General features: G+C 38.4%; 1 protein-coding gene and 1 pseudogene across 2 annotated transcripts in view; both read left to right on the top strand.

Annotated features, from left to right (window-relative positions):
- Nucleotides 1-25,568, top strand: part of pcxb (pyruvate carboxylase b) — a 318,265-nt gene that overhangs the window by 124,365 nt on the left and 168,332 nt on the right. The gene's annotated exons all lie outside the window — the stretch shown is intronic.
- On the top strand, nucleotides 1,253-1,371 carry LOC146715085 (5S ribosomal RNA; annotated as a pseudogene).

The raw sequence follows: 25,568 nt of genomic DNA, 5'->3' as shown, positions 1-25,568 counted from the left end.
AAAGTTTTGGCATTATACATTTATTTAGACATGTCTCTGTGACGAAGTTATTTGACACCACATTGTACTTGATGTGCAACTTAAATTTTGCGCACGTTCAACATGGGAGAAAAAAATTGATTCATGCAGTTTTTGCAAAATCCCATCATCAGGGAGTCCTTCAGGAAATTTGTGTCATGACTTACAACATTTCCAGAATCCTCTTTTAACCCTACGCCATAACCTTCCACACCAGGTGGCCACTTTGGGTGGCTGTAGCTCAGGAGGTAGAGCAGGCCATCTATTGATCGGACAATTGGTGGTTCAATCCTAGTCTGCATGCCAAGTATCCTTGGGCAAGATATTCACCTATTCACACGAGCACTTTCTATGATTTTAAGTGCTAACTAACATTCACACATTAATTGGAGAGCAATGTAGGGTTAATATGACATGTTGTATTAAGTGCTTAGTAGTATAAGAATCCATTCAGTTACTGTGGGCTGCATCAACCTGATGTGTAGTTTGAACTTTTGAGGGTAGCTGTAACTTTAAGACGGGAAACACAGAGCACTTGGAACAAAGTGAGAGATACTTAAAGTTGGGAGAATGTTTCTGCGTCTTGCTTCCATGTTTCCTGTGGGATTGTATTCAAGTCTAATAACACGAGACAAAGCTTCACTTAAATTCAGCATGGACCACAGTGGCTACATATGCTGTGATATGGGGCGGGAGCTCCACTAATTTTAGCTCCACTCTACATGTGCATGCTTCCTGGTCTGGGAGAAAAGATTATTTGATGTGAATATTGGTGAGCAGTGGGTAGACTTGGAGAGGAGGCAGGTTAGTCATAATTAACTATGAGGAATGGTATGATGAAATGGAAAAGAGATAGGGCAGAGGAGAAGAGGGTAATGGAATGGGGAAGTAGTGAAGGATGATGGACAATGAGGAGTAGGCGCCATGGTGAAATGGGCAGAGCAAACATGCTTTGGATGGATAGCGAGTCAAACACATTCAAAGACATAATGTACTTAATTTTGTCTGACCAAAAGAATAAAACCAAATATGTAAACATGACAATACTACTAATAAAGGCCGCAAATGAAAAAAAGGGAAAGAGCATATGGAGAAAACCAAAACATCTAAAGATAAAGATTGGACATAGCGTGCACAGGTTTAGGTTTTGAAGCTAGATCGAAAAGAAATGTATATTTTTTTTTTAAATAGCTATGCTGTCATGTATAGGCAAAGACTAAAACCTTGGACAGCAGGTTACGACGATACCACCCTGATTATGACCGATCTTATCTGAACTTGGAAGCTAAGCAGGGTAGGGCCTGGTGACTACTTGGATGGGAGACCACCTGGGAATACCAGGTGCTGTAAGCCTTTCCTTTCCCTGGCTGTAGCTTTGGAGGTCATCTACTAATCGGAAGGTTGCTGCTCCAGTCGGCAAGATGCTAACCTCAAATTGCTCCCTGCACACTCTGTGTGAATGTTGGATAGAAAGTACTTAAGTGTAGAAAGTGCTGGTATAAATGGGTGTGAATGGGTGAATGACACATGTAGTATAAAGCGCTTCGAGTGCTCAGAGTAGAAAAATGCTATATAAGAACCAGTCCATTCACCATTTACAAATATTATTCAGGCACTACTAACCCTTTGAGGTCAGAATATGGCAGAGCAGTTACTTTTAGCTGTAACCTGTAGGACAAATGATTCTCTTAACCCTTTAAGACCTACCATAGAACCAACTCCGCCAGAGCTTTTACTTATTTCTACATGCTGTAATGCCATTTTTGGGAGCATTTCAAGTTGATATACATCAATACAACCATTATAGGCCAAATTTTAATAATATGTATGCAGTAAGTGTATAGTAATTACATGCATTGCAAAAAAGTGCAATAAACTACAAAAAAATTGAAAATCATTTTTGTTTTTTAACATATATTTCTAGTTAGAGAAATTTAAGAGGCTTATCCCTCAAAACTGTAAATACAAAAAAGTTGCACAAAATAGTTTCCCACCACAGGAAATTTATTTTTAGTGTCTTCATAGTTTTATTTTTGGAATACACCAATTTTTATGTACTGCAGCAAAAACAAAAATATTCTAATGCAAATTTGCAAAAAACGGCATGTGCATCAAAATAAACATAATATGCACTGTTGATTATTTACCTGCCGCATTAACGCGAGAGGACGTGCTGCTGGGTTGAGATTCACGAGTCCGGACCGGAATTAAAAACACGACATTCATTTTGCATATTCGTAGTGTTTCCTCCCTTAAATGAAATATCTACTTTGCAAGTATTGCAAGTTGCCCCGTTGTCATCTGTTCTCGTAAAGTATGACCAAACTTTTGAGCGTTTGAGCTGTTTAGGCGCCGTGTTTCCTGCCAGGTAAATGACGCTCCGCAACGTGGTGACGTCATTCGGGGTGACTGGAATCGATAAGGGAATTGTTTGCAAAAATGGCAAACAATTCCAAGGAACTGAAACAGTGGGAACCGGTTCTCAACAAGAACCGGGTTTCGATACCCATCCCTACTCATTAAGGCCCTGATGGTAAAAAACTACATTTCCGCAAAATGACGTCACTTCCGGTTTCGGCAGGTCATGGTGGACATGCGATAGTTCGTGCTGATAGACGTAGGAAGTGTTACAAACAGCTGATCGGATCGGCAAAGCCTTTTTCTGGAATATTATGTTTTTGTTGCTGCAAGTGCTTTTTATGCAATTTTTGCAAAGCTATATGTGGAAGGAAACCGTGACCTAGGACAAGCTGATGGCATAAGATGTAAGTACAACTTCTCTGGTAGAGCAGGGCGATATGGCCAAAAATATTTATCACGATATATATTTGAAAATTTGCGATAACGATATAACCGACGATATAATGGATGCGAGACAAAATACAACTCCACAACATTACTAGCGCAAAAAGACAACCTTCCATTTATTTTCACTTAAACAAGAAGCTGGTTTTTATGTACATTAAAGCTTTATAAAAATGCAACAGTGCAAATGCAAATTCCTTGCTGAAAGTTTAACCAAAAGGCATTTCCAGTAGAAATGGGCTGACATATCCTGAGCATAACCATGTATAATATCCACTGAAGTTAAAAAGAGGTGCTTTGCAACATTAAACTGCAGTGTGCAGTACGTATTTTTCGGACCATAAGGTGCACAGGATTATAAGGCACATTAAGCGAAACAAAGCAGTCAGATAAATCAAACTTTATTAAACTCATTCTTCTTGCTTCCTCCACTTCTGTACCATTGATTCATTAATGTTGAATTCTCTGGCAGCTGCTCTATTCCCATGTTGTTGCAGTATATTAATGACTAACCTCGTATTGTGGATGGATTATCTCAGTTGTTCTCCTGACTGAAGTTTGGTCCGTTTACAGCATCCTGCCATGCGATTGCATTTGTCTCTAACCATGAGGAACCTTCACGTTAACTTTTATAAGTGGAAAAAAGTTAGCGTTCATCCTCCAGCTTCACTGTGCTAATGTTATGCTAACATAGCTGTGTCGCTAGCGATCACGTAGCACATCATTATATACCAGCTAGCCCAACTTCAGTAACCCTACAAACGTCACTGCTGTTTAGTTTCCTGTCTTCATTTATGTTGGAAGTGATAGCAGAGCTGTACGTTTGAATTTTTTCAGAAATCTCTCAGTCAGAACATGCAATATCATGCTTAGGTAACTAGCGAAACTAGCGAGCTAACTTCCGCTAGCTTCCTGCTAACTTCTAACTCCGTTAAATGTAATAACTTTTGTTTTCATGGATGCCTGGAAGTTAAACTTTATAGTTACACCTGGTAAAGCAGCAATGCTGATCGTTTTATTAAAGATGAAAGAATTTAGACAGTTTTTAACTCTCAGTGATGCTGCAGTGTTGTTTGACCTGAAGCATACAGAGTTTAGGACCCAGATTACTCCCAGATTTAAGAGCATCTTAGTCCGACAAATACGACAATAACAACGGCTGCTTGCATGTTCTGCAAAAAAATGTGCTTTGTCGTGTATCTGACGGACAAACACCAAACCAGTTCCACATCACGGAAGTTGCACCATTTTTACAAACCAATTCTGGTTCATCTGTTTCACTCAACAATCGGCCATGTGCGTATGAAAACAAAGGCACTGCGCATGCGCGTTTTACTCCCATTCTATCGCGATATTTCATTTTCCTATCGTTGCCTAACATTATACCGGTATTACCGTGAACGGTATAATATGGCCCAGCCCTATTCTCTGGTTTTATATGCAAAAAAATTATTGCGCTAGCTTACACGGTTGCAGTGATACCGGTATTTAAAAATAGTTACGCAAACGGAGCATGCCCGCTCCGACCGGCTTTAAAGGGTTAATCTCCCAGAGAAAGTGTCACCGTGTCACTTTTACATCTACTGAAATGGAAAAATAGAAAAACAAGGATATCTTGGCGAGATGGAGACAGTGAAAATGAGCAATGATTGAAATTCATGGAGGAAATGAGATGGTGAAGAAACCAAGTATTATGATGATTACAATGCAAAAAAGAATCAAGTAGGCATTTAAGAACCAGGGTTGAACAAACGGAGCCACAAAAAACTAAAAAATAAACAAAAACTTTTTATAACAGTATAAAGCAGTTGTGACTGTGCGGGTTAGCTGGTGAGGAAGGGGAAAGGCAGAGGAGCCGCAGGAGGCTAAAGAGATATTTTAGGGGTGAATAGAGAAAAGAATCACAAAGGTTTGTCCAATGTCACAAAGATGGCACGGAAAAAAGGACAAGAGGGTGCAACAACAAGAGAGGGAGAAGTGGCAGCAAGGGCGGGATCTGCAGCAACTCACGAGTATCACAATGTTTTTCAACAGCAAAATAGCTCAGGCTATTATAGCATTAACAAAAGGAAAGAGCACTTGCAAGGACAGAAGTACTTCCATCAACAGATGGATTTCAAATGGGGGGGAAAAGAATGAGCAGAAACTCTTGGGGATAGATGGAGGTGAAAAGAGGCTGGAGTATTTGAGGAAAGAAGAAATCGAGGCCAACGGAGTGATCCTGGAGAGGATGGTGAAGTGGTACCCAGACTAAAAGTGCATGATAGAGGAGGCCTGTGAACTGGAGCTTTCTGGCAAAACTCAAAAGTTGAAGATGAGCTTTACGTTAGATTATAGTTATCTCAAGTAAACTTGAGGGCAAGAATAACTCTTAATATAATGTCTCGTCTTGCCTCGAACGTATTAACAAGGCAGAGGACGGGGCAGCGATTGAGATGGGATGACAGCAACGGATGATGGAAGAAATTGCTTGGATGGTGGAATGATGCTGTGCAGACTGTGAGGGAGATGGTCTGATGAGAGCTCACACTGTTAAATCAGACGCATGGCAGTTGTGACACTATCTTCAGCCGCTGGCTGAGAGAGACGAGCACGATGAGGAGAGGATGGTAATGAGGATTTGGAGCGTTTGGGAGGAACTAGGAGCCAGAGTGAATGTTTGTCATAATGTCAAGCATTCAAACAGCCATCCTCCTCATGTTGGCACAGAGGAATACAGGTTGGGCTAAGGAGGTGGAGAAGGGAACTGTGGGCAGACATCTTACAGGGATCCGTGGCCTGTTTATGTTTGTGCCCCACATATTAGTACTAATATATTTTAATCAGTCTGAGCCCTGGGGTGTCAGAATACATTTGCTCAGTTTGAGTCTGGGTACAAGACGAATACTAATATATTTTAACGATCCTAAGCCTCGGGGTATTAAGACTGAATTTACTCAATTTGGGGGCTAACTTAACACCCATATATTCCAAGGGACACCTGACATAACAGTTTATTAAACAGAAGCCATGCACTAATACAATTTGTGGCATTGCTATCTATGCTGCAAACATCGGAGCATCCCGGATTGTCCTCAGTTCAGTTTTTAGGTGTTGATTTGTTTTGAATATCAGGGCACCATAAGCATTTTGTGCAACAAAGGTGCACGTTGTGTGTAGTTGTAGAGTAGTGCAAAGATCCCGCAGCGCACAAGTTGGATGTTATATCAGTATTAAAGCAATAAAAAAAGAAAAATCTGGTGTTTTCTGCCACTGTGGTTCCAGAGTCATGTTCACATTGTTCTCTTTAAGGACTTCAGCCTAAACATAGTCATGCTCTTATAATGTCCTTGTTTTGTGCACAGGTGTAACTTGGAAGTATTATGATTTAACACTGTAACACACCAATGTTTACCAGTTTTACCTTTTTTGTAAACTTTTACTCTTATGAGGAAATGAAATGTTTTCATAAAACTTGAAAGTGACATTTTGATGTAGGTATTAAAAATGCCGACAGAATCCCCTAAAATATGTCTACAGCTTAAACACTAATCAGCTAATTAACCTGAATGGGGTAATTGTACTATATTGAGAGGCCATTTGGACCATCTGGACTCTTAGACTTTGTTGCCATCCTAAGTCGGTCTAGCACAAAAGTTCAGCATGCTCGTGTGACCCGTGCCACAAGCTGTCACAGACTAAAATGAGTCATAGCGTGGCAGCAGTGCTAGAGTATAATTTTGAGTTTAAATCCCAGTGTGTCCAGATCTGTACTTACTTTAGATCCCCCACAGTGAGAGCCTCCGTAAGAGCTGTCAATGGTCAGTGAGGCCAGCATTCATTGGATGAGAGCAGTAGCATGTTTTCAAAAAGCTGGCTCCCAGGCTGTCAGAGTGACTGTGTGGCTTAGGTCTCCATGTAACATAAGTATTGTTTTTAATGAATCTGGCCTCCAGAGAGCAACACAATTAACTGTATTTCCAGTCAGCTCATACAGAAATATGCATTTGAACTGAAAGTACTGTCTGAGACTTGGTAATACCAATGGCAGCAACAACTACAAGCATTACAGAAGATGGAGAGGGAGAGGACAAGATAAGTACTGGATAACACACAGGACAGCAGATGTAATCTATGGGATTGTAATCCACTAATGATTTTACAGATGAGTACTCTTTGTAGTTTCAATTTGATTGGTTAACGAAAACAAATGAAGGGACAAATTTTGTGTGGTACCCTTTATCTCTAGATGTTGAAAATGTGTATAAAGTAGCTAATCCAGTCCCTGCAGCTGACATTTTCAGAGGAATGTTTTCTTTTGTTTTTTGGTTTGAGTGCTAAACCACTTAACACTGACCTTTAAATCATTCAAGAATAAAAAAGGCACCTCAATCACGGGATCAGCCAGTGTTTTCTAATCATTTGATTACAACTTTCAAAACAATTTTAAGTTGTACTGTAGGCGCTTTATTGCAAAGATCCTGCCGCAAAAACACGGTTTGCTCAGATTTCTTTAACTGAATGTACAAAAAAGTGTCAGGTCAGAAGCAGAGGTACATCTACAGGCCATCTGTAAAACATGGTGGAGGAGCTGTGATGTTTTGAGGCTGCAGGTCAGATCTTGTTAAAATTGATAGATTTATGAACCAGAAATTTATAGTCAGATTTTGGTCCAACGTAAGGGGCAGAATTACAGTTACAAACCTCACAGCTGCATGTGGATTTGTTTTGTTGCTTCATATATGATTATAAATATTGCTGACAAGTCTCATGCAATATACAATACATTGGACTGACTTGGTCAGAACTAGAGGAATGGATCCGTTTGCAGTTTTGATTAGAGAAAGAAATGCTGCAGAGACTGAGGAAGTCAAAGATAAGGGTGTGTGTGATGCGTCATGCATTACTGCAGGGGTAGATCAAGGCTTGGGCATAATAATCAAAGTGCTTTTGTCCTTGTTAGACAAAAAAGACATGCCCACACAGTAAAGACTCGCTGTGCAGAATGACTGCTTTATATTGGTGCTTTTACATTGCAGCACGAATAGCCACTCTTTTCACACACACAAACACACTTTGATTATATTATGCATATCCAGTTTCCTGTTAATCTGTCAGAGTAATTCATCAGTTTCAATGATAAAAATGTAGCTCATTAATTCATTGGTCTTTGTAAAAAGATGGCATGTGAGGGAGAGAGAGAGATGAGGCAGACAGAGGGGTCATAAACAAAATAAGACAGAATGAAAATTAATTTGGATTGCACGTATGCATGCATATAAAGATGGGACGCTTAATAGTTTTCAATTTCAACTGAATATTCTGCTGCGTTTGTGTCCTTTTAAAGGAGGGCAGATGGAAACAGGTCTGCGATGGAGCGTTAGCAGATATTAAAATCCCAATTTTACAGTTGAGCACAAAGCGTGGGTAAGGATATTTAAATAGTACACACCACATACACCTATCAGCTGTGGCGTGTATTTAAAAACTATATTTGCAGTAAGAAACAAACTTGGTTTCAGGCAGAGTTCAAGCTGAAAAAGATGTTGGAGGAATAGACTGAAAGGGCAAGTTGGGAGTGTATTGAGGCAAAAGTCAAAGAAATGGCAAGACCTCACCAGAAGGTTTTGGATGAGAAAGATATAGTGAGTAAAGGAGTTCAGATGAGGGTGGATTAGGAGGGATAAAGCTGTACCTGAGGAGATGGACACAATGGAAAGGGAAATGCCGGATAAAGATGGAACGTGGATGTGAATTTGAGACGTAGGAAAGATTAAAATGTATTTGAACAGTTAGATTTTCCTCTGTTTTCCTCACTTATCTCCATCCTCTTTTCATAAAAACAAATATTTATGCAAGTATTTGCAATATTTTTGTGATGATTTTTGTATTTTAATACCGTTGCAATATATGTTGAATAAGGAAGCTTTGTAGAAACGGCTGTTTGATATGTAGCTTCACCTATTAGGTAGTTGGACAGTTGACTAAAAAGTTGTTTAGGTATAGGTCGTTTGCCTGTTAAATCTTCTCAGAACGATCCTTAATGATGCCATTCTTTTTTTAATTCAATTTTATTTATACAGCACCAAATCACAACATCAGTCGCTTCAGGGTCTACCTGTATGGCAGGGTAGACCCTACAATAATACATGCAGAGTAAAACCCAACTACAACCCTATGAGCAAGCACTTGCTTGTGACAGTGGGAAGAAAAAACTCCCTTTTAAGCAGAACCAGGCTCAGGGAGGGGCGGGGCCATCTGCCGTGACTGGTTGGGATGAGCAAAGGAAGACAGGATAAAAAGACATGCTTTGGAAGAGAGCCAGAGATTAATAACAAGTATGATTCAATGCAGAGAGGTCTGTTAACACATAGTGAGTGAGAAAGGTGACTGAAGAAGAAACACCCAGTGCATCGTGGGAATCCCCCAGCAGCCTACGCCTATTGCAGCATAACTAGGGGAGGATTCGGGGTCACCTGATCCAGCCCTAACTGTACGCTTTATTAAAAAGTTAAGTTTTAAGCCAAATCTTAGGAGACAGACACTATCTCTACTTTTGAGTCCAAACTGGAAGCCCATAGAAGAGGGGCCTCCCATTCAACTTTTAAGTACTCCAGGAGCAACAACTAAGCCTGCAGTGCGAAAGCAAAGTAGTGGAGGCAATGTGATGCATAGCATCCAGTTGCGACAAAAGACAGGAGCAGTTGGATGAATGGTGAAGCGTGCAGGGACATACTGCCCGCTCTAATTTAGTCAAATGCAGCAAGTTCATTGTGACTTTGAAGAATACTTTCACTTTTGCATTCAGTCTCTCACTTCATCTTAACCTCCCTATTCTTGAGTTCACTACTGCATATAACACTAAAGGCTAAAAGATCCACCATCTTTTTGATTGGCAGCTGCAAACATGACAAAGGAGGAAATCTATTCTGTTGTCCGTGCTTTCCAACCTTAGTTGTCATGGTCTGACGGGACTTGATGGAAAATTATGCATTTTATTTAAGATTATTTGAAAGACAGGAACGGGTATGCAGTTTGTTGTAAATCCACAGTTGGGTTATTGCTATATTTTTCTTCAAACCCCTTAAATTAATGCTTGGTGTCTGCACTTCACTTGGATGTTGACTGTTTAATTTCAGATCTGATGTTGTGTCATACAGAGAAAAGGTACAGAAAAGTTGTGACTGTCCAAATATTTGTCAAACTCTTTATGTGCTTAGAGATTCAAATGTCTGTGTATATATCTGAATAGTTTTAGGCAACTAAGATAATTTGTTTCCTCAAATTGATGATTTAATTTAATGTTGGTGTTTGTTTGTTTTTTTTAAGTGCAATTTGACTTTAACTGATTTCTACTTTCTTTTGTTGAGCTCTGTGCTGCTGATGCGTTCCTTTACTGTCATTTGCTTTTGTGCCTGGTGTTAGGGAGCTGCAGTGTTTTGTTTCTCTCAGGTTAACGCTTGTAGGCTGAAAGTAATAATTTTTTATTTTATTTTATTTATTTATTTATTTATTTTTGAGCATCTATCTGCATCTCCCTGCTGAACACCGATGTTCTTCTTCACTTTCTGTGACACAGTATGTACAATGCAGGTTTAAAAGTGGTGTTAAAAATAAATCTAGGAGATGGTCTTTTGGCTCAAAGCCCCTGAAGGTTCTTTGGTGAGTCAGGATTGGAAAAAGTTCTCTGCTTCTGAACTTTGCTCTTGATCTATATTTTTCACCAGCTGCTGCTACACCAATTGAACGAAGGACCTGGCAGCCCACCCAAATGTTTTCCCATAAAACTGGCTAACTAATAATCCCTCTTTCCCTCCCTTTTTTAATATCTAGCATTATAACTTCACTTCCCTTAACCTTGGCTTGTCATACCTTAGTTCTTAAGCGGCATCCACACAGGGAGGGCTGTGATTAGTGACCAGAGACGATGTAAAGTCCATGAAATTTAGCAGTTTGAAGCAACGACTGGTTGAGTAACAGTCGGCTCCATGAAGTGACCTGAATTAAACTCAACTATGAGCAGCAGTTGAAGCCACTAACATTGAAAGTAAAGTGCTGATTAATATGATGTCATGGTAAAGACATGAGGTTACCTCATGTCCACCAGTGATCAACCGTGGGCTGAAGAGTGATGCACAGCGAGCACTTTAAGTCGATGAAGCTTCACTTTCACGTTTGTTTTTTTTCTTTTATCATTTAATTGAAATTTGCGTAGCAGCTTTACCTTAATCTCTGGCATTTTCCTCAGCACTCCTGATACTCCCTCTTGCTCTCACCCCACTTCACTCCCACTTTTGCTTCCTAAGCTCCCACTGTTTGCGTTTGACTCGGCTACATCGCACTCTGGCTTTGCCTTCTTTGTCAATTCCCCTTACAGCTCTCCTCCCTCAACTTTGCTCTTTTTCTCTGTCTATCTGTCATGTATTTTTAATGCCTTTGAGACCTTCAAGTCTTTGCTAGTTCAGCTTGACTTCAAAATAAAACAGTTGAGTTCTGTATGTGTTGGATGGGAGGGGATGATGAGAAGGGAAGGTCTGCAATGCATGAGGTGACAGGACCAGGCCTTTATTTTAGACGTGTGGGGTGTTTTTGAGAGAGTGAGGGGAAAAAAGACACGGAGCAGACGATTCATATGAACATTCAGCAGATCATCAAGTACATGAACCAGTTAATGACACAAATATCAGCCTGTACACAAACCTACAGTTTTCTGGTAAACAGAGACCAGTGTATAACACAGTCGATCACATTGGAAGCATTTCAGGAAATAAAAGGGATGGATAGTCTGTGTATTGCTTTTTCTATCTGATAATTTCTTTGTAACAGATGAATTGATGAGTTTTAATTTGTTGACTCATTCTAAATATTATAAAACCAGCTGCTATTTGTTTACCAGATTCCTTATCTTAGAAAGGGCTAATATTCTTTCCTCTTGTTTGGACTAGCTAGCAGTCTACGGTGATGCTCTTGTCTTGTATTTGCTGTAGCATTTAGTGCAACCAGTGCTAATCTCTTATTTGTATGCTTTGAACACACAAGTAGGTCCACTTCATGAATATGTTGTTATTGTTGCATATATAAAATATAAAAGTGACAGAATAATAGCTGAATTCATCTTAAGAATTGGCTGAAAGTTGAATGACTGTAGGAACAAAGTTGGAGCTGGTGGAGAAATGGAGTGAAAATCAGGATGGCGCAATGTAGGGAGGGAAGAAGTAGTTTAAAGTGACCTGCTTAGCAAGAATCAGATGCTTTTTGTTATACTGTATAGAGAGCGTGAGGATAAGAGAGAGAAGTGATTGCCAGTGAATTTTGGATTGTGTTGTTGCTTTGTTGCTATGGTGTTGCATTTCCTAATGCAGACATGAGAATGAAAATGGAGACAGAAACCACACAAAGTAGTCTGTGATCAAATTTTTCTCTTCCATTGAATTTTATCTTATATTTGTCCCTCGGCCATAGAAGGCTGTTGGGGTATTGTCGTCGCCCTGCTGGGCAGGCGCAGTCGGGCAGGCGCAGTCGGGCAGGCAACGTAGACACGAACGAAGCGACCTAAGAGTTTGAAATTGATACCCTAATCGTATCTACTAAAAATCACAGATGGATTTGAATCTCAGTGATGTTGACTTCTGAAAGTGTTGTGAACATGATAACTTGAAGGAAGTGACCTAGGATTTTGAAATTCATACCATAGGTTGTATCTACTAGGAGGCTGAGGGTTGCCACTGACTGGCGCCAGGATTTTTCTCCCATCAAAGTGCCTTTTCCTCCCTCCTCTCTCTCTCTACATTGTTCCTCAGTTGCCATATTTTCCACCCCCCTCTGTTTTTGTCACATGATTAAAAAGATAAATGTGCAAAAGGTTTCGTAATGTGTTATTGGCACACAGCAGCTTCCTTTTAATCTGTCATCTGTATGTGTTTGCTGATGGTGCTGATTGCATCTGTGACCAGGAACATCATCTTGTGATTTCTGGGTGTTGCTACAGGAATAAAATTTGGATCATAATGTGGGTTTTTTTGGTTTATTTTCTTCTTTTTTTCCTCTTTTTTTTTTTTTTTTTTTCCCTGTCTTGGGTTGCTGCAAAAAGTTTTAAAATTTATCTCTACGCTGCATGGCAGGGTGGCACTGTATAATTTTAGAAAAGAACAAATTGAGATTGATTGTATTGAAGCACACAGAACAGATAAAGGCTGACAAACTGCTCTGTCTGCAGCTGTCGGTGTTTAATATATAAATAAAATCCACTGTGAATAACATTTATAAAGCAATAAGTGCACAGATACTATTTTAAAAGTTAAATGCAATTTAGCAATGGAAACTGCATTTTGCAGTTTTTTCTTTGTTTGGTGAAATGTTTGCGTGTTATTAAAAGTAGCATTTCATGTCAAATTTGACGTTGAACCACGTAGCAATCTGAGTTAAAAAAAAAGCACCTTTAACTGTTGTTCTGGTTGTTAATGAACTCTTTATTTGCTGCATAAAAAATACTGCTTTCTGTAACTTTGACAGTTCTATAACAAAATCTCAATGAAAGCCTTTAATTTATTGGACATACTTGCATACACAGAGGAAGTTTATATGAAACGCAGGGGTGGCCGATTAATGTGCTGAATTACTCATGTGTCCCTCGGTTTCACACAACTACTGAACATGGACGATTCCTTTTCTTCTTCTTCTTTTTTTTTTTTTTTTACTGTAAAAGAGTACAGAAAAACATATCGGTGTATGTGATAGATTTAAAAAAAAAAAAAAAATGTAGCCGACTTTATGAACCTAAACAGCATGATCCTGCAGGCGCAAGAAATACGTAGCATTGAAGCAACAAGTACATCAAAGATCTGTTGAAGTTGGAATTGACGAGGAAGCACTTGGATATTAGGATGGTATAGGCATAGCCTTAAGATGTGTTCGGCGCCGTCACAGTGAGGAAGATGGGCAGCGCAGATGAAAGCTGATAGATGGTTTGAACTTTTGGGTGAGCCAGAAGAAGATGAGAGAAGTCTCGACAAGCCTGAGCAGTGGCTAAGGCTTCTGCCGCAGGCGAAGAAGTGCCACATGCACACGGAGGGAAAAAAATCCTTTAATATTGCACTAGCAATCAAAAGTAAAGCACACTGGTAGAAAATCCAAATACCTTGACTGGGGATGATGGCGTTTCACATAAAGGTCCCCAACTGTGTTGAGCAGAGCAAGATTTTTAAATCCTGATAAGTTGTGTGTCCAACTAAAACAGCCACAATGAGGTAGTCTTTCATTTGACTTTTACTCAATGTTGCAAAAGACACATTCAGTGGGAACAAGTCGTCATGGATCTTATAGGAGTCAATTATCACCTCAAGGTCAGACCATGCAGTGCTCAAAATAATCAAAGACCTACCTCTCACTCTAACTAGCTAAATGAAGCCTACAAAGTTCATGATGGTACAATCAGAAAAAGACTGAACAAGTGTGGCTTCTTTGGAAGGGCCAGTAGAAAGCCTCTACTCTTTAAAAGAACATGGCAGCACAGCTTAGATTCAAGATTCAAGAGCTTTATTGTCAATACAACAGTATACATGGTATACAGTGTACCCAAATTCTGTTTCACCCCAAGCCCCCCATGGTGCATTATAAGTATATAAAATATATATTTCCAAGAGATATCAAACTAGAAATTACAAATAAATAATGTGCTAAACTTCAGTAAAATTAAGGGATAAAAGGTACTAATTACTAACTAAACAATACTATAATGATAACTATACATTACTAACTGTATGATAAAGACATGACAGACGATACGAAGTGGATTGTGCAGCGGTATTGAATACCAGGTTCAAGTTATGGTCAGGATATTATAGACGAGACATGACAAAGACATGTGCAAATGTAGCATAGTTTAGCTTTACAAAGTTGGAACTTTTTACTGAAAATCGAATTCAGCATATCAGCACAAACACTACATACAAACTGTGAAACACGGCGGTGGAGGGGTGGGCTTGTTTTACAGTCACTAAGACAACCACAGTCCTCTGTATATTAAGGTCTCGTAGAGTCAAATGTGAGGTCATGTGACAGTGACCCAGTGGACCCCATTTAAATCTATAAAGTCATGCTGTTATTTTGACTAACAATTCAGTAATAAACCATTAAACCAGTGCAAACAGTGCAGCTTAGCCAAGAATGAGAACATGCCAACATGTAGCTTCTATGAGCATAAACTGCAATAAAATTTAGGTTGAAAGTAAGGGCAACCTTAATGCTCAGGTTGTAATTGAGCTTTAGATTTGCTTAAATGTAAAAAGCAGAGAGACACTAGAAAACATTAAGGTGGAATCACACAGGACAGATGTGAACTTTGAAGGTGTTTTCTGAGGACACTCAACAAGATTTCCATATTTAAACATTAGGACCTAAAATCCAACAGCTTCCCTGAGGTGATGAAACTTTGATGGGTCTTGTCTAGGCTGTTGAATTACTATGTTTGAATTTATTCTCCTCAGACACTGTTTGTTTTTATTTTTTGAGTATAAACTTAGACATCACTAGCTCTCTTCAGAATCTCATAGGCATTGACAGGTGGAAACTGTATGTGCAAGATCTGAGGATTTATTTCCATGCAGTACATACGCGTGTAAACATGCATCTTCATAGCAGAAGTCTGCATCTCCTCCTGAACCAACTTATATCTACTGTGGCTGCAAGTCTGTGTAAGTGTGAACTGCTAGTAATTCAAATAAGTGTGTTTGTGTCCATTGAACCTCCGTCCAAACCCCCAAACAGCTTGTAGTGCTGTCAGAGACATCTGGTTGCCACTGACTCTAATGGTCACACGGATGTTAAATACTACATGAGGGGTGTGTGTGTGTGTGTGTGTGTGTGTGTGTGGCATCAAGCATCTCTGCCCCAGTATTTCTTCCTGAGGTTATGCTGGGAGTCACTTTGTTTGGATTTTTGCTTGGTGTTGGACAAAATGTGGACATTTATGGGTACATTTTTAAGGAGCTGTGCGTGATTTTTATTTTTCATATTTTCTCCTCATGATGGTAGTGAGGAATCATGGAACAGTTACTACTGTATGTAATTAGGTGATTAATGGCAATTTTTAATAGAGGAATATATGAAGGAGGGAGGGACGAAATTGTGAAGAGATTAAGAAGGAAGAGGGTTCAAGCAAGGAAGATGGCAGTCGAAGTGAAGTGCTGGGCCACGGGTGTGTGGGGTGGAGCGAAGATGGGAATTACACAGGAGTAGAAAGGAAATAAAAGGAGGAAAGGGGTGAAAATGAGAGGGAGGATGATGAGAATATGAAGAGAGGGGGAAATTAATGTGTTCTGAGGAGTAGAAGCAAGGCAGAATGGGTGATAATTGACAGAAGATTCAGAGCTAAAAAGGGAGAAAATGAAAAGGAAGAAAAACTGTGAAGAAGCAGTCTTCTATTGCTTATTAGGGTCATTACACCTCCGTCTGGAACACACACTCTGAGAGGATTGAAAGGAGAAAGCAGTTCAGTATGAGTATCAAAAAATGGGCTTTTGATAAATGGCAACAAGAATCTGAAAGCAGGGCATGTGTGCTCTGCAGTGTGCACAAACATTTACTGTCAAATTAGTTAGTACTTGGCTATAAATATGTTTTTATTATGAAGGACACAAACACATCTTTGGACTTGGCCTAAAAATGTATCGATGCTGCTGTGAAGTGGTAAATAGAGGGAAACGGAAGGCAGGAGGAAAAATAAACACTGAAAGTCAGAGCAGGGAAGAAAGGAAGAAAAGATTTTAAATGAAGTAAAAGAGGATAAATAAAGCCAGTGATACCCCAGGGAGACATACAGGGAGGAAAGTGAGGTAGGTAATGGTTTTGTGAGATGGTATAAAATAGAACCTGTACTGTACAGGACAGGAAATGAAGGTGAAATTGAAAATATAGGAGTAAAAGTGAAATAAAGTATCGGAGTAGATGTACTTTAAATTCATGCACTTGTACAGCAGCTGTGGATTACAGCCACAGATAATGAAAAATATGCACTAAAAGATTTTCCATTGACAGTGTGACTGGATTATTTGCAGTAGAAGGATCCTCGTGCATGTAAGAGATGACCAGTGCAGGTTTTTTCTTTCCCAAAATTCAAAAATAATTTCAGTGAAAGAAAATGATTTTACAAAAGGCTCCTTTCATGCATCACTGAAAGTCTCCAGTTAACTTTCTGTTAATGAAATGAGAATGTTCATGTCTCCCTGGTTTCAGACTTTGCTAATAACTTGTGAAAGACTGTAGAAAATGCAGAGTAACTTTTAATTGAAGCAAGGAGAAATTGCTTTGCTGTCGTTAGAGTAGCCATGATTCAGCCGAGTCGGATTTATGTAACCAGTGCAGCCATTAATTCTGTGAAAAGGTCTCTGTTTAAAATAAATAAACCTCTAGTGTTTGTCCCTTTGTGTTATAGTGAAGTGTGAGAGGTCCCGCTTATTATCAACATAGGTATTTAAGTTCTCCAGTCAGTGGAGTTCGGTATTAAAGCAGACCAGCATAAAGCACCTGTAGCTAAAGGCCAGTAGCATCACATGGATGTACTACATACACATAGAACACCATCAATTTAATTTGTAGCAAGTTTTTTGCCAAATTTGTTACCCGTCTGATACCTCTGAGATAACATTAACATAATGGCATTATGTTTGGGTTATTAGTTTGTCAGGTAGGTTGTGTGTGCGTGTGTGTGTGTGATACATTGATTTCAGTTGGACCTGAGCATGAACAGTCTGTTTTGGTCTGCAGAAAATACTTTTCTGGCAATGATTCAACACAGTCTGAGGAACAGAAAGAGACTGTGAGCATACTTTGCATGTGGTTGGGCTTAAATTCTGCCAAAGTCTTAACAACATGTATCACATGTCTTGATTGTATGTGATTGGTGACTGAATCTTTTTGAGTCTCTGTAAATAATATATAGACGGCAGGATTTTTTTGACTACACTTGGGTGCATAGTTGCTTTAGTATTTTCATTTATTTGAGAACAAAAGTCTGGATAGAGCAAATAAGGATCTGGCTGTGTGTGCTGCCTTACGTGTTCCACGTCTTAGATGTATTCCAGTATTGAAGGCAAACGCCAAGGTTTTCTTTTCACATACGTTCATAAATAATCGAGGTAGTAATGCATTGCTTTCAGAGCTTGTGCATGTTCTCAGTGAATGTGTGACCATAAGAAATGCGCAGGAGAGAGATGACGTCCTTCTGAGGCAACAGTCTATTACTCATTTCCATGACTGGCCCTGATTTATCTGCTTTCTGTGCCACATACAAAGATGTCACCTTGTTATGCTCAACTGGAACAGCATATATGCTGTGTGATTTCCTTTTTTCACACTTTGATTCAAGGTTCTTCTGTCATTATGGTGTCAGTGGAGACTGAGCTTATGGCATCTGCCCACTTTCAAAAGTTAACATTTCCCTTGGAATTTCTTTAATTTAGGCTTAAGTGAAATAAAAGGTCAATATTTTAATTGAAAACTGTGGTAAACATACTGGCTCGGGGGGCTTGTGACAGCATACCAAGTGCACATTTTAATTTGGCACGTTGCAGTTACATGATGCAGAAGCTGTGACAGCGAGACACCCAGTTATGAAGGACATCAGTAATTAAATTCAGGAGATGGCCAGATTTTTCCAGGGCTGCACATAAACTGTCACCAAATTCCTTGGGAGTCAACCCACTTACACATTTAGCAAAAAGAAGAGAAAAGTAGGAAGATGCTTTAGAGACATCGAGTCTTTAAAACTGGTGACAAAGTTGTGAAGTTTGTTTCTGTGTCAAGTGATTGAAAGCTGGATTTATTTCCCCCCTTTGAAGTTGGTGTTCATTTCTGACCTCCCCACAAACTTTGTATAGAGAATTAATTAAAAAGGGTCTTTTTTAGGGGTCGTGAAGGACCCTCCGGCCTCATCTGGTAATGCTTGGACACACGATGCAATTCTTAAAACATGTTTGTCTTTTGTTTTGTTTCTTTGAAGTATTGAAATAGGTGTTGGCGAATGACCTTGTTTTTACTTCACTTCCCCCTGTCTCACTTCTTTCCGTCTTCATTCATCCATGCAGCTTGACTTCAAACATTAACATGGAACATACATTTTCATCTCTCCCCAACTCCATGTGTTATTCTGTCTCGTTCCCTTCATTGCTCTCCTTACCTCTCTGTGTTTCTGCCTCTCCATCTGCTCCTCTCCAACTCTAATTGGTACGATATCAGTTGGAGCTCAGATATTGCCTTCACTTTTGGTCTGTTTCTGGCAGGCAGTGTTGTCTCAATGTTTCCTCTCCATAGATCAGATTCAGGTGCGTTCGTGCTGACTTATAAGTCTATATGTAAGCCTAGGCTGCCAAAATGCAAAAGAGTTTAACCAGGTAGCAGCAGGACTGAGTTTGACGAAGGTGATGAAAGGTTTGAGGTGAAGGGGCTGTGAGTGAGCCTCGGTTGAGGAGTCTGTAAAGTGGGAATTGAGAGTAGAGTGGATAAAAGGGAAAACAGACTTAATGGTAAATGGTTTGGAGAGTGTTTTGAAGAGGTTTCATTGTTATCACAAAAGCAAGCTAACTGTGAAATCTGGAATAGGGTCCACTTACGGAGGCTGAGAAATTGAACCATTTCTGTGTTAAAATCCCTAAATGAGTTGAAGGTAACAAGGATCTTGTTCAGTTGTTTGTTTGAAACTAAGGCCCAAAATCAAAGTCATTTCACGTCTGTTTCTGCACTTTACACTCCCCTGCTGCAATGTACCACGTCTTTAAAAACACAGTATTGTCAACAGCGGGAAGCTGACCAACCGAAGCTGACCAACCGATATTAGTTTATATTACTTTCAATTTTAAAGGAACAGTCGGCCGATTTTGTATTTTTACTTGAAAGTTAGAAGTTGCACTTTTAATTAGTGTGTAAGTATGTCTTCCAACAATCGATGCATTGTTATAAACTCAAAATTAAGCAATTAAAAATGCACAGGTGCGAACGCAGATTTTTTTTGAAGCCGCCATTTGCCCCACCGTCTTTACTTCAGGGGCAGAGGTTCGGCCAGTTGTGTTTATATATGTGGCCACATCCATAGCACTCCTGCTGCGGAGGCAAATGTGAGCTTGGGAGCTACGATTGATCAAACCTGTGACTTTGTTTCCTTTACCAAAGAAGTGAAAACACATTAAATCATGTTTCTGCTTTGGCACTTTTTATAATTAAAATTGTTATTGCTGAAAAAAAAGAGAGCTGTGCAACACAAATGTTTGATGAATTTGCTCTTTTTGTATAGTAAAGTGTCTTTTTGTTGTTATTGCTTGAGAGGGATTTCTCCAGTCTCTGAGTTCGGTGGTGTAAAGCTTGTCCACATGATAAATTGCAAAGCTCTCACACTGAAACTCTGTGATCTCCCAACAGTTGGATAAAACCATTTCAGTAAAACCACTGATGTGTTGTTATATGTGTAGACGTCTTAAATCAATGTTCAAATGGGCTCTCTGGACTCATTTTTTTCGTGCTCTTCACTTATTACTGTTTTAAGGTGGCATATCGACTTGGTCAAGTGAAACTTTTCAGCTCATTTGTTTGTGCCAACCGCACTGTAGTTTTATGACTCAGTTCTCTACAATCTTTACATAAGCTATTGTTGCAATTGAAGAGAAATATACCATTGATCTATGCTTCAGAGTGAGTGGAGGATAATCTGAGAGAGGCACTTTGAGCATTTGGAAAAGAAGGTAGAGATCACATTAAAGGATACTTTCTTTCAGAGTTTGCAGTAACGACTGAACAAATTGTGAGGGTAAAAGGAGGGAAGATGGTGAAAAGTGGCATTGTTTGATTGTGGAAATATTATAAGGAAGATAGTATTAAGCAAAAAGCCTTCATTTTAGCTTGTGTGCACATGTGCATTTACTGATTAACAGGAATCCCAAGGAAAACAGGAGGATAAAGCTGGATTATTGCATAAGGAACAAGATGACAGCCCACACAAGTGTACAAGACAACAGAGAACCGTGTGTGTGTGTGTGTGTGTGTGTGTGTGTGTGTGTGTGTGTGTGAAACCATTTAAGCACTTAAATTATTTGTATGTCTTGTGTGCATGAAAGAAAACGAGTTAAGATGGAGATAAAATGACGTGGTGAAAGAGTGAGAGAATTTTTCCTGTTGTACAGCGCCCTGAGCTGAAAGAAGCTGCCACCTTCGGTTTAATTGTGTGGATGCCTTAATAGGCATCCACACTATTGAGTTCCTGTTTCTCTTTATTCTTTATTATTCCGGGTGTTTCCGTACACTTTTCGCCGTGGATCTACTTCCACAATTTTTGTGCTATTTTCACCGTTCAAACTCTAAACTGTTCTGCTCTTTCTGCTAATGCCGGCTATGACTTTTGGTGTTTATTACTATTATACTTTTTAAAATATTACACTTTTTTCCTTTAATTTGTCCCATTGAAATGAATGGGAAACTTCCACAATTCTGCTAAAACTTTCTTGTCTTTGAAACTTAACTACTGCCTCATACTTTCACCTAGAAACTCCATTCAAACTTTAAAATGTTCTCAAATGATTTGGCTATTCCTGTATGATTCAACTTTTTCAGATCTTCTACCATTTTAATCTTATCCCTCTTTGAGTTTTCAGTTGCAAAATTGTGATTTTTCAGAAAATACATGCGTTGCTATGGTTGCTATGCAATTAACTCAGAGGGGACAGTGAAACTGTTTGAATTTTCTCTTCATGTCCAAACAACTTCTTGCTACTCGCTCAATTTCCACTCAAGCCCCACAAATTATACATCAAAACGTAGGTATTTTTGCTGGCTTTCAGAAAATATCCCTATCATTGTTGTGGGACTCATAGATATTTTGCAAATCTCCTCAGAGTAACACAAAGTCAGAAAACTCTCCATATAAACTCAATGGAGAGTTTGTTCAAAATCACCGCTGGATTTCTGTAATGAGAGGCATTTTCAAATTGTCATATCTCCTTAACGAAGCAAAGTTAAGACATGAGGCTTGTCCCCGTATATGTTCAGACACTCCTGACGCTCACAATTCAAGAATTTCTTTCTCACCTATTACCGTTCTGAAATGAGTTGGACTTGTTTGAGGGTAGGAAATTTGTCCCTCGCTCAGATTTCATCAGATTTCAATTTCTGGAAATGAGGCACTTTTTTCTCTCGTCATATCTTTTTGATGGATTTCCACAGAGCCCTGAAAATTTCCATGACTGTTCACCAAAGCCTGCTGTTTCTTACGGTGAAAGAATGATTTTGATGCTCCATATAGATTTAGAGTTACCAAAGGTTGTTTGAGCACAAGTCAAGGCAGTTTTTGCTTCGCCTCTACTCAGTTACAGTGTATTACAAGTCATATATCTTTAATAATTTATGTTTTATCTCTGAATTATGAAGACCTGAAGATTCCCCCATCTCTTCTGAATAAAACGATGCCTGAATGACCGTTCTAGCCTCTACGGTTAGGAAATTATGGCCATTTGTTCGAGTGGAATCCTGAATGTCAGAAATACACTGAAGAAAACTCACACCTCTCTCTGTGTCTGTGTGTGTAAGGGCTGACTACAGCAGGTGCAGCTAATTTAACTGACCTACATATACCAAGCCCAGACTCTCCACAGCTCCTGTTCCCTTTACTGTCTGTGTATGTGTGTCTGTGTATCAGTATTTCTCCTATGTTTAAGTATTACTCCTCAATCATAGTATTTCTGCTAAAACAAAGTACTTCTGCTACATCTTAGTACTTCTGCTAAATCATAGTATTTTTGCTAAATCATAGTATTTTTGCAAAATCATGGTATTTGTGCAAAATCATGGTTTTGAGGCCAAATCATAATATTTCTGTTATTTTATAATATATGTGCTGAATATATTATATGTGCCAAATCATAGTATTTATCCCAAATTATAGTATTTATGCCAAATTACAGTATTTCTGCTAAAAAGCAGAAATAGTCCTTTTTAGCAGGAATTTCTGCCAAAAGATAGTATTTATGTTAAAACATAGTATTTCTGCTAAATCAGAGTATTCCTGCCAAATCATAGTATTTGTACTGAAACATAGTACTTCTGCCCAATCATAGTATTTGTACTGAATGATAGTACTTGTGCCAAATCATAGTATTTGTTCCAAAGCATTGTATTTGTATGGAGTCATAGTATTTCTTCTAAATCATAGTATTTCAATCAAATCTCAGTAGTTGTTGTTAAAACGAAGTATTATTGCCAAATCATAGTATTTGAACCCAATCATAGTATTTCTGCTAAATCATAGCATTTGTGCCAAATCATGGTATTTGTGCAAAAACATAGTATGTCTGCAAAACCATAGTATATCTCTTATGTTATAGTATTACTACTAAGGCATAGTACTTGTGCCAAATCATAGTATTTGTTGCACATCATAGTATTGGAACCAAAACATAGTATTTGTCCCAAAGCATCGTATTTGTATGGAGTAATAGTATTTCTTCTAAATCATAGTATTACAATCAAATCTCAGTAGTTGTGTTAAAATGCAGTATTATTGCCAAATCATAGTATTTGTACCCAATCATAGTATTTGTGCCATGTCATCGTATTTGTGCCGAATCATGGTATTTTTGCCAAATCGTGGTATTTGTGCCCAATTAATAATTCTGTTATGTTATAGTATTACTACTATCTCTGCCAAGTCATAGAATTAATGCAATTTCATAGTTTTTTTTAGGAAATCTGTTATGTTATAGTATTACTACTAAGTCATAGTATTTCTGCCAAAACATAGTATTTGTGCCAAAGCATCGTATTTGTATGGAGTAATAGTATTTCTTCTAAATCATAGTATTTCAATCAAATCTCAGTAGTTGTGTTAAAATGCAGTATTATTGCCAAATCATAGTATTTGTACCCAATCATAGTATTTTTGCCAAATCGTGGTATTTGTGCCCAATTAATAATTCTGTTATGTTATAGTATTACTACTAAGTCGTAGAATATCTGTTATGTTATAGTGTATCTGCGAAATATAGTATGTGTGCCAAATCATAGTATTTATACCAAATCACAGTATCTGTGCTAAAACATAGTATTTCTGCCATATTGTGGTATTTGTGGGAGAACATTGAACTGTTATGTTATAGTATTACTACTAAGTCATAGTATTTCTCCGTTGTTATAGTATTTGTGCTAAAACGTAGTATCTCTGCCAAGTCATAGAATTAATGCAATTTCATAGTTTTTTTTAGGAAATCTGTTATGTTATAGTATTACTACTAAGTCATAGTATTTCTGCCAAATCATAGTATTTGTGCCAAATTACAGTATTTCTGCTAAAACGCAGAAATACTACCTTTTAGCAGGAATTTCTACCAAAAGAGAGTACTTCTGCCAAATCAGAGTATTTCTGCCAAATCAGAGTATTTCTGCCAAATCAGAGTATTTCTGCCAAATCAGAGTATTTCAATCAAATCTCAGTAGTTGTGTTAAAATGCAGTATTATTGCCAAATCATAGTATTTGTACCCAATCATAGTATTTTTGCCATGTCATCGTATTTGTGCCGAATCATGGTATTTTTGCCAAATCGTGGTATTTGTGCCCAATTAATAATTCTGTTATGTTATAGTATTACTACTAAGTCGTAGAATATCTGTTATGTTATTGTGTATCTGCGGAATATAGTATGTGTGCCAAATCATAGTATTTATACCAAATCACAGTATCTGTGCTAAAACATAGTATTTCTGCCATATTGTGGTATTTGTGCAAGAACATTGAACTGTTATGTTATAGTATTACTACTAAGTCATAGTATTTCTGCGTTGTTATAGTATTTGTGCTAAAACATAGTATCTCTGCCAAGTCATAGAATTACTGCAATTTCATAGTTTTTTTTAGGAAATCTGTTATGTTATAGTATTACTACTCAGTCATAGTATTTCTGCCAAATCATAGTATTTGTGTGAATTTGTATACTGTATTATCACTGTATTATGTAGTGGCTAAGTAGGGGCTGTTTACTAAGTGCATCAGTGTAAATAGGTCATCTCTTGTGTTGGAGTGCCCTCTTGTGGCGCCTTTTGGGTAGCGCCTTAGTAAACGGGAACCCTGTAAAAAGTGGCATCAGACTGATTTGTAGTGGAGGAATTTGTTGCCAGTTTTCTTAATCTTTAATCTGTATGCATGTTGTAATGCATACCCTGTTCTTAATCATAGAAACCACACCATATCACCTCTCCACATCCTCCTACTGTATGCCATACCTCCCTGTACCATCCATCTGACTGCAATAAACTCCACCTGTGGTAATCTAATCCCTGGATGTCAGCCTCTCCTTCTGACCGAGGATAGTTATAGTATTTGAGCCAAATCATAGTATTTGTGCTAAAACATAGTATTTCTTCCAAATCATAGTATTTGTGCCAAAGTATAGTATTTCTTCCAAATCGTAGTATAAATGCACAATAAAGGTTCTTGAGCCACATCAGTGTTTGTGCCAAATCTTAGTATTTCTTCTAAATCCTAGTAATTCTGCTCAATGATAGAATTTCTGCTATGCTGTAGTACTTTTTTCCTAGATTGTAGTACTTCTGCTAAGTCAAAGTATTTCATGTAAATCATAGTATTTCTACCAAGTCCCAGTGTTTCTGCTAAATCATAAATAAGGTTTTAGTACAAATTGTATGATTTGGCAGAACTTTCTGTGTTCCAGCACAAATGCTATGATTTGGCAGGAAAAAAATATTATTTAGTATAAATACTAAGTTTTAGCAGAAA

The sequence above is a fragment of the Copadichromis virginalis genome, linkage group LG3, assembly GCF_057382275.1.
Source record: "Copadichromis virginalis isolate Kocher_CV1m ecotype Utaka linkage group LG3, C_Virginalis_male_GT1.1, whole genome shotgun sequence".
Lineage (NCBI taxonomy): Eukaryota > Metazoa > Chordata > Actinopteri > Cichliformes > Cichlidae > Copadichromis > Copadichromis virginalis.
This window is presented reverse-complemented; position numbering and strand designations above follow the sequence as displayed.